Below are 10,430 nucleotides of genomic sequence, written 5' to 3' on the forward strand. Positions count from 1 at the left end.
GCAGCTGGCAGAGCCCTGGCACGTCCCCGTGGAGCCTCTGGCGTTGACCCTGCCCTCGGTGTTCCTGAGGGGCACGGAGAGCGCTGGGAGATCTTTCTGGAAGGCCAGGGAGTGCCTGAGCCCAGGGGGCTGCGTGGCACACAGAGACCCCTCTGCTGTGGCTGTCAGTGCCCGCCAGCTGCGGGGGCTCTGGAGGATGAGGAGCCCTGGGCTGGCACGGGGTGCCAGCGTGGAGGGGCTGTGCTCAGCTGGCATCTCCTGCCTCGTGGGGCTGCAGGGCCCTCGCCTCCCCTTGCTCAGCCCCACCAGGACGGGAGAAATGCTGCTGAGGCCTCGGCCTTGAGGAGCTGCAGCTTGGCCCAGCTCTGCTGGGGCTTAGCACAAACACTGGCTGCTCCCTGCCAGGGCTGCTGCCTCATCTCCTCCTGGTTTTGTTTTTCATTTTCCCGGCCTTGGGAAGATTGTTTTTGTCTGAATGGCAAACACTGGGTGCAGCTGTGCCTGTCCTGGCTGGGATGTGGGAGAGGGGCTGCTCTCCTGGAGTCTGGAGTCCTTTCCAATTGTCACTCAGTTCTGCCTGGAGGGAAAGTTCCTCTGCAGAGATGGTCACTCCTTTAGGAGTCCTTTTCTGGGATGCTGGGTTTGAGTTCAGTTCTAAGTGAAGTCTTGTGGAGCTGGAGCCTGGTTAAGTTGAAAAGCTCCGAGGTGTTATTGCACCACTGAATGGTTCAGTTGAACTCCTCAGTTCCATTGCTGCTGAGCTGAGGTGCTGTTAAGTGAAGAGCTCTGCAGCCTTTGGGCCAGGTCCTTTTGGTCCTTTCTCTTGACATCACCTTCACACACACACACACTGCCAGAGACAGACAGTTCTCATTTGGTTGCATTTTGGATTGCCTGACTCTGCATTTTGGATTGTTGCTTTTCCTGCCTGTGCCTTCAGCCTTATCAAGGTAGAAGCTGTAAAAGGAGGCCTCAGAAACAGAAGGAGCAGCAGAATTTAGAATTATCTGCAACTGCAAAGCTGGAAAGAAGGAAAAGTTGCACCAGTACAGCAAGCAAGGACATGAAACCATAGTCTGAGTGTTAGGTTTGGCTAGGATAGATCTTAAGACCGCAGAAAAATATGCTTAGCAAGACAGTAGAAAGTTTTGAACTGAATAATGGGATATTGTTTATTGTCAATAGAAAGCATCCAAGTTAGCATTGTTTGAAGCAGGTGTACGTGTGCTGTCAGTGAGTGGCTAGAACAATTGTCTGGAAGCTTTAGCAATATGCTCTGGGCTTGAATGTTTTCAAGATGCCCTGGAACAAAGAGATCTTTGCTGCTGCTGGCAGCACGTGAACTGTTGCCATCTTTAATTGTCTCAGCCTTGGTTATGAGACTGATGCTGCAATGAAATTCAAGGAACGTCTCCCAGTGCTCCTGTCCCGTTGGTGTGCAGCCTCCAACACAGGGTGGAATCGTTTCTGCCACTGAAAATTGGGATTGAGTTCTTTGTGTCCAATCATTTCTCCCGCTCAAAATTTTCCTTTCTGTGCTGTTGCACTGCAGCCCCACACCCGAACAGATGTTTTCATCTCAGGATGAGATGCTGCTGCAGCCTCAGCCTTAAGTGAAGAGCTCTGCAGCCTTTGGGCCAGGTCCTTTTGATCCTTTCTCTTGAGATCACCTTCACACACACACACTGCCAGAGACAGACAGTTCTCATTTTGTTGCATTTTGGATTGCCTGACTCTGCATTTTGGATTGTTCTTTTTCCTGCCTGTGCCTTAAGCACTGGGTGAGCTGCAGGGTGAAGCCTGGAAAGGAACCCTGTCCTGCTGTGGCTTTGCTGTGAAATCTTCCTGTGCTGAGGGCTTTGCCCTGATTCTCACCGTGCTGTTCCAGTGCCCGTGCCGTGCCCTGTCTTTGGCAGCGTGAAGAGCCCTGGTGTTATAAATACGTAGCCAATCCAATTCATAAAAATGAATTTGATAAACAATTTAATTAACAATTAACAAAAATAAAATTTGGAAACAAAATTTGCAAAAAACTGAAAAAGCCACAAACAAAGTCAGTGTCGAGCCCAGGGTCAGCCCTGGGTGAACCCAGCCCCGGCCTCTATCGCACCAGAGCTCCCCTGTTCACAATTCCTGTCCCAGCAGGGTCAGGTTATATACAGTTTTGGCCGGACAGCGCATTGCTTCATACTTCTTTGTCCTTTTTTCACTCTTTCTCCATATTCATGAAATTGTGTCCTCATTGCAGGACGGTTGATTGAATTTCCGAGGAGAGATGAAAACTTGATTCGATTTTGGGGAATCTTGTATTGGGATGCACATCCCGGATGATGAAGTCAAGATCCATCTCTTCTCATGGCCACCCTCCTTTCTGTTGTAAATCATGAGTTTCCAGCAAGGGGTTTTTCAATTCTTAATCCTTTTACTTTATTTCTAAGCCAGGGTGATGGCTACTTCTTTGTCCTTTTCCCACTCTTTCTCCATATTCATGAAATTCTCCTCCTCACTGCTGGACGGTTGATTGGATTTCTGAAAAGAGATGAATACTTGATTCAATTTCGGGGAATCTCGGTGTGTATTGGGATGCACACCCTGGATGATGAAGTCTAGATCCATATCGAGTGATAATTGTTGGCTTTTGTGGAATCCATCTCTAGAGTGGGCTTATCTCTTCTCGTAGCTACCCTCCTTTCTGCTGTAAATCATGGTCCTTGCCCAAGTTTCCAGCAAGGGCGTTTTTCAATTCTTAATCCTTTTACTTTATTTCCAATCACGGGTGACTGCTGCTGTATTCCCCCTAAATGCAGCTGTATTTATATCATCGATATTTCATGAACATGGATGATTATACATTTATATTGCATGAACACGAATTACATCATATATTCCACTGGGCTGCCAGCCCTGAGGCCCTGGCAGTGCCTGTGCCCCCAGGGCTCCTCAGCAGCTGCAGCCCCCTGAGATGTGCCCACGACTCTGCTGGGAGCCCCCGGGTGGGGCTTGGTGTTCTTTGGGGACTGGGAGAGCTCTGGCGTGTCCTTTGGGGACAGGGAGAGTGGGGACAGTGTCTGTGTTCTTTGGGGACAGGGAGAGCTCTGGCGTGTCCCCACGGAGCTCCTGTGACAGCGTGGGGCACCCGCAGAGCCCTGGGCAGCCCGGAGATGGCCAGGCTGTGCCCGGGGAGCCGGTGTGCCCGTGCGTGTGCCCTGCCAGCTCCTGCCCAGGGTGGAGGCTGCAGGGGAGGCAGCAGGGAGGCCCTGGCAGTGCCCGGGAGCTGTGGGCTCCTGGGCAGCCCGGAGCCCCGGGGATGTCAGCAGGGAGAGCCTGTTCCAGGCTGGGATCTGCGTGGGCTGTGGGCGAGGGGAGGCTGCTGGGGGGTCCCCAGGGAGCTGCTGGGGCTGGGTGTGCCCTGAGGGGTCTTTCGGAGCACGGAGGGGCCCGGGTGAAAAGCACAGCTCACTTTTGTTAAGATGTTTAAAGTTTAATAATAAACTTTATTAATAAACAAATAAAGTTTTAAAAAATACTATTAGAGACATTAAAAAGATATTTAGAGTTTATAATAACTTTATTAATAAATATATATAACAAATAAATAATAAAAAAATAAGAATAATAGAAATAAGTGTTAGACCATATGACACATTAAAAAAACAAAAGTTACACAAATCTGGTTGCCTGGCATTTCCATCCCAAAGAACGCCTTGCTTGGGAGAAATGCTGCTGAGGCCTCGGCCTTGAGGAGCTGCAGCTTGGCCCAGCTCTGCTGGGGCTTAGCACAAACACTGGCTGCTCCCTGCCAGGGCTGCTGCCTCATCTCTACCTGTTGGTTGTTTTTTTTTCATTTTCCAAGGCTTGGGAAGATTGTTTTTGTCTGAGTGGCAAACACTGGGTGCAGCTGTGCCTGTCCTGGCTGGGATATGGGAGAGGGGCTGCTCTCCTGGAGTCTGGAGTATTTTAGAATAATTATTCATTTCTGCCCATCATCTTCACAAACCCACACGAACCCACAGACACACACAGAGACCGTTAATCCTCATTTTGCTGCATTAGACAATGTCCAACTCGCAAATGTCTGCAATTGCCTTTGCCATGCCCAGCCTGTGTTGTTTGGGTGTTGGATTGTGCTGGAACTCCCGGTGCCTGCTGGCCCTGAGCGAAGGCACTGCTGGTGCTCCCAGGTTGGGCAGAGGAGCTGCTCAGGTGAGCTGGGGGCTCTGCCTGCCCGTCAGTCCCTCGGGGCTGTCCCAGTGCAGCCCCCTTGGCTCTGCTGGCAGCCTCAGCCAGTGCCAGGCACAGCTCCGGGCAGAGGGAGCCAAGGGCGCACAGCCAGGGCAGGCAGCTCTCCAAAAACGAACCAGGTTTCCCTCTGCAGAGCCCAGCCTCACCTCTCACTGTGTGTCTCACACACCCCTGTGCCCAGAGGCTCCAGATGTCCCCCAGCAGCTCCAGCACCCCGTTCCTCCCCTTGGCCTCTCCAGAGCTGCAGCCCCTGCGCTTGTGGCTCTCCCCGGGCGCATTCCTGGCTGCCCCCCTGGGCCACTGCCTCAACATCCCCCCACAGCCTGTGGCCACCCCCTGCACACCCCAGGGGCTTCTTCCTGCTCAGCCCCCCCTGCTCCGCCAGGGCTCCATCCCTGTCCCTAAAGCCACGGCCTGTCCCCTCTGGGCCACTGGGGACATCTCCTGAGGGGGATGTGCTGCACTGTGAGAGCGGCACGCAAACAGCGACACGGAGGCAGGAGGTCTGCAGGGAAAAGCTGCTCCCCAAAAAGAGAACGAGCCTGTTTATTTCTTTCATTTTTATGCATTTGTGGGTCTGGTAGCAGATTGGCTTCTGGGGTTACTACCCCTTCACCCCACCACCCAGACCAGCTTTCAACCAACATTATTTTCAGGCTAGAAAGATGGAAACAAAGGACAGTGAACAAAAACAAGAAATGTTGTGTTCCAAAGTGTGAGAAAGTGAAAAGCTGACCCTTAATATTGTACAGAAACTAAAGAAGTGACTCCATCTTATGAACAAGTAGAAGGCTTTAAAAAACCTCCGAAAAACCAGGCCAACACAGCACAGGTCGTTTTTCTCTCCTTTTCCATTGGGACAGGTCATTGCCTCCTGCCCATCGTGTGCTGTGGCCGCTCCGTGTCCATCAGCAAACCCCTGTGGTCACTCCGGGACCCTGCTGGGCAGCAGAGCCGGTGCCTGCAGGGCAGCAGCTGCCCGGGCCAGCGCCTTTCTCTCTGCCCTGCTGCTGACAGCTAGGTGTATTGGGTTGAAAAATGGAACCAAAAATGTGTATTCTATTTTCATCTGTCGAAGTCATTTGGGAGATATTGTTCTTTATCTCTTGTAACTCTAGGGTGGGAAGATGGTGGGTGCCTTCTGTTAATGGGACACCTGATAACACCAGATAAGGCAGTGCCTTCTTATCTCTTCCTCCACCCATCCTCCTCTGAGGGACATCACCCGTGAATGGGCCATTTAAGGCCTCTCACATGACTGATGACATCACCTCATCCCACTGTGAGATGCTCCACCCAGTGGGAGGAGCCAAAGCCTTTCCACCAGCATAAAACCTGCAGTCTAATCATTAATCTAAACTCTAATTTAGCCGGTTTTCTCCTGGATCCTCGGAGGAAGATGGGACCCATCTCGCCAGCACTGGACCCATTTTCCTACAGGATCATCTCTACTCCACAGAACATCTGCTACTCCAGGATTTTTTTGGTCTGCTTCCAACACCCTGACAACAGGGTTACAGGTTGTATCTCTGTCAGGGTTTTCTGGGACTTTTGTTTGTTTGCTTGTTTGTGGTTTTTTCTACTACTGCATTTGTATTTTTTAATATTCCTAGTAAACAACTGTTATTCCTATTCCCATCTTTTTGCCTGAAAGCTCCAAGAGGCAAAATTGTATTAATTTGGTGGGAAGGGGTTTTATGTTCTCCATTCCAAGGGAAACTCCAGTTTTCCCTGGCAGATCCCTGTCTCTCCAAACCAAGACACCCGGACATTTCCTGGGACCCTCTGCACGGGCAGAGCCCTGGGCCAGTTCTGCTCTGAGGCGTCCCCGGGGCGCTGCCGGGGCCAGCGACTCCCTCAATGCAGGAACTGGAGGCAGAGTGTTATATGTACACATCACCTTATTGGCTTTTTGCAAATATTAAAATGAAAGCTGTATGTAGAATGTTGAAAAATTCTGCATTAATATAGTTTCCTTTATTTCTGCTATTAATGAAACTTAGAAATAAAGTAGTGTGATGAATATATATATATTTCTTAGGCTGTAGCAGGATATTAAAGTAAAAACTGCTTTTGGTCCTGAAGGAAACCCCCCCACATTCCTGAATTATCTTATCCAGATGAAGATGGCAACGACCAGAGGTCGGGGGGGGAATTTATTGAACCTCTGTTCTCAGTATCTTACCCAGCTGCTATCAGTAACTTATTCTGATGAAGATGGCAGTGACCAGAGCTCCAGGGGAGGAATTTGTTGAACCTCTGCTATCAGAGAAGGCCAGATGGAATGGAGCTACTCACAGATTGATCTGCAAGATTAAATGGTTGGGGGGAATTGAAACCGAACAGAGAAACATTCAAACCCAGGAGGAATGTTTGAATCCTGTATGTGGGTTTATGAATACACAACGAAACGGTGCTTTGAAGGAACGAGCCTTTCCCTTGGCGGGTGTGCTTGTGGCTGAATGCCAAGTCACCTAGCTGTAATTGCTGATTAAATATTTGCTTTATTTCCGCCTCTGAATTGTCTTTTTATCAAACCTATAAACTGTACCAGGAGAACGACCCTCGTTTTTCACCCAGAGAGGTTTCTCAGAGACCCCTCGGGGAGCGTCAGCGGCGCCCGCCCCCCCTGCTCTCCCTGCTTGCCCTGGGATGGTCCCGGTGCCGCGGCCGCGCTCGCCCATTCTCATTTTCTCCCCGCGCCGCACCGGGGCAGCCCCGACACCTCTGGGCAGGGCTGGGGCCTCCCCAGGGCCCCGGGGAGACCTCGCGGCCGGCCAGGGCCACCCTCTGCGGCCGGCCGGACATGGGCACCCAGGAAGGCCCCAGTCAAGGACAGCGGGCACCGTCCTTCCAGCCCAGAGCCGGGGACAGCCACAGCCCCGTTCCACCACGGGGCTGGGGACACCCAGCAGCCCCTCCCAGCCCAGGAACCAGATTGCAGCACCAAGAGATACTCGTGAAACAAAGAGACTGGTTTATTAAAAATAGCTGCTGGTTTCTTATCTCCTTTTCTTCGTGTTAGAGCTGGGATTAATGCATGGGATTAATACAGGCAGTTCCGTGATCAGACTCAGAGGTTATTAATTCTTATCTGTAATTCAGTCTTACGAGGCACAAGCTTGAGCCAGAAAATCAGAAAATGGAGGTGCCTCTAACTCTTCCCAGGGTTAATTAAATACTAATCACCCAATACCGAGATGACACCTGTATTATTTATACTTTTAACCCAATATTTAGCCACCCCAGGCCTGCAATGCAGACCTTTTTCACCCAATTAAAAAAAACCACCCAAAACCATGAGGAAGAAGATGAAGAAGAAGGACTTAGACAACGCCTTAAATCCTCCATATATCCTCATGGACATCACCATCCGCTAAAATCCCGAACCCCAAGTTTTTCACCCTGTGAGACCACGCAATGCCCTTCAAACTGCACACCCAGAACCCCAGTGCCACCACCCAACTTAGGACGCCAGTTCCACGGCCTCGGGTAAATGCAGAGCCTGCCTGAGGGTCAGCGCCTCTTAGCACAGAAACCCTGACATTTTCAGCTTCCAGAATTCCAAAGAAGAGGTGTATTTTTTTGTTGAAGAAAGAAACTCGTTTGGAAATAAACTGCATTTTGTAAACTGTTTCTATATTGGAGCCACAACAGCCCCGTGGTGATCACAGCCAGCACCTGCTCCTGGCTCTCCCTGCGCACCCACCCACCCCCCCAAACTGTCCCCAGTGCACCCCGCAGCACCCACAGCCCACAGCCGCGGTGTGGGGTGTGCCGTGGGGGCGGCAGAGCCCGGCAGGAAGGGAGCAGAGCCCCAGGCGAGCCGCCCCACATGGCAGGAGAGCAGAAACCCGGACACACGGACAGACTCACCCCGAGGGACAGACAGACAGAGAGGGCAGCTCTGCTGAAAGGGTTTATTGATTATTGAGGGGAAATGGCCCCGGGCTCAAAGGGGATCGGGGGGCTCCTCCAGGGACGATCATCTCCTCGTGCCGCCGGAGGAGGACAGGACACGGACGGCACCGACGCTGCCGACCCTAAAACACCGAGCCCGGAACGTCACCGCCCTGCTGGCACTGGGACACCGGGGGGGCCTGTCCCCAGCCCTGTCCCTGCTCGCACTGGGACACCCCAGGGGCCTGTCCCCAGCCCTGTCCCTGCTGGCACCGGGACACCGGAGGGGCCTGTCCCCAGCCCTGTCCCTGCAGGCTCTGCTCACCTAGGCATCCAGAGAGGCCGCCAGGCGCTTCTGCCGCAGGAGCCGGCGCAGCCTCAGGTCTTTTCCCAGCACGTCCTGGGGACAAGGGCAGCGTCAGTGACACGCTGGGGGCACTGGGATGGACTGGGGGGACAGGGGAAAGGAGGGGGGCCCATGGGGAAGGGCCCCGCGGCAGCAGTGGGGTGCAGGAGCTGCTGCGCTCCTGCCCTGAGGCGCGGGGGTCCTGGCCAAGGGTTTATTAATTCTTATCTGTAATTCAGTCTCACGAGGTGTGAGCTCTAGCCAGAAAATCAGAAAATGGAGGTGCCTCTAACTCTTCCCATGGTTAATTAAACACTAATCACCCAGTACCGAGATGACACCTGGATTATTTATACTTTTAACCGAATAATTGGTCACCCCAGGCCCACAGTGCAGACCTTTTCCACCCAATTACAAAAAAAACACCCAAAATCATGAGGAAGAAGGTGAAGAAGAAGGACTTAGACAACGCCCTAAATCCTCCTTATTGCCCCATGGACATCACCATCCACTAAAATCCCAAACCCCGAGTTTTTCGTCCTGTGAGATCACACAATGCCCTTCAAACTGCACACCCACAACCCCAGTGCCTCTGTGTCCCTGGGCGAGGGGAGCCCTGCCGAGGGTCCGGGGGGCAGGGGGGCTGCCGGGGCTGTCGGCAGGGCTGCGCTGGCCCGTGCTGGCACACGCCGGCACGGCCTGGCCGCGGTGGCGGCGCAGGGCGAGGCTCTGGCGGCGGCGCAGCTCCTGGTACCCACCACGGTCGGCTCCGGGATCTCGACCTTGCCCAAGTCCAGCTGCGGAGAGAGCAGGAGACCCCGCCGGTCACTGGGGTGTCCCCGGTGCCAGCAGGGCAGGGGGAACACGGGTGTCCCCCAGTAACCACAGGGGAGGCCCTCCAACCCCAGCCCCTCACTCACCTCATCCAGATCATCCTGGGTTCCTTCCAGGAGTGCCTGGGAAGGAGAGCAAAGGCTGGAGCTGCGCTGGGCCTGGGGGGCTGGGGGGGACAGGGGGCTGGGGGGGACAGGGGGCAGGGCGGGGGCAGAGGGAGGGGAACTCGGGGCCCCCAGGGAGATCTGCTGGAGCTGGGGGAGAGCCAGAGACACCGAGCTGGGGAAAAGGGAGAGCCCGAGGGGCTGGGCTGGGGCTGTGGAACAGGCACGGGGGGAGGCACGGGGCAGGAGAAAGGAATTGGGGTATGGGGACACAGGAGAGCCAGGGAGGGGCTGGGTGGGGGCAGAAGGAGCAGACCGGGCAAGGAAAGAAGGGACAGGACTGAGAGCAGGTCTGTGAGGCACGGGGTGGATCAGGGAATGGGACAGGGGGACCCCGCTGCAGTGGCCAGGATGAAAGGCAAAGGACAAAGGGGGGACACGGAAGGAAAGGCCTCGGGAATGGGGGGTGGGAGGGGGTTTGGGGGCCTGGACAGGACACAGGGGAGGGAGCAGGGAGGAAATGAGTGAAGGGACCAAAAGGGTGGGCTGGGAGGGCAGAGAGGGCAAGTTGTGGGGCCAGCGTTGTGCTGGTGCCTCACCTTGGCCTGTGCCGGGGTGCACAGCAGCATGGAGAAGAGCAGGGCCACGCCGAGCACAGCAACCTTCATCTTCCTCTGGCACTGGGCAGCGCTGCCTGAGGCTGCAGCAGGGCACCGGCACCTTTATCCCTGCCGGGACTCCTCCCTGCACCCTCCCCAACAGCCCCCAGGCCAAAGCCCGGCTTGGCACAGCCCCCAGCCCTGGCCACAAGCCCAGCCCTGCCCAGAGTCCATCCCAGCTGTGGCACGGATCCAGTCCCCCTGCCCGCATCCCTGCAGCTTCCCGCACGGGGCAGCTGCCCCTGCAAGGGCCCGGGAAACCCGGGGGGGCCAAGGGGGGCCAAGGGGATCCAAAGGCAGCTGGGGACCCTGTGGGGACAAGCCCCGCTCCAACACCATCCATCC

At 54.3% G+C, this 10,430-nt stretch overlaps 1 long non-coding RNA gene across 1 annotated transcript; it reads right to left on the reverse strand.

Annotated features, from left to right (window-relative positions):
- Window positions 1-8,036: 8,036 nt before the first annotated feature.
- LOC134562120 (uncharacterized) lies at window positions 8,037-10,149 on the reverse strand. Its single transcript, XR_010083072.1, has 5 exons — window positions 10,026-10,149; window positions 9,409-9,444; window positions 9,247-9,285; window positions 8,468-8,542; window positions 8,037-8,285 (listed from the first exon to the last, which is right to left on the reverse strand). It is a non-coding gene; the product is annotated as an uncharacterized LOC134562120 (long non-coding RNA).
- Between the last annotated feature and the right edge of the window lie 281 nt (window positions 10,150-10,430).

Source organism: Prinia subflava, chromosome 26, assembly GCF_021018805.1.
Source record: "Prinia subflava isolate CZ2003 ecotype Zambia chromosome 26, Cam_Psub_1.2, whole genome shotgun sequence".
In the NCBI taxonomy this organism is placed as follows: Eukaryota; Metazoa; Chordata; class Aves; order Passeriformes; family Cisticolidae; genus Prinia; species Prinia subflava.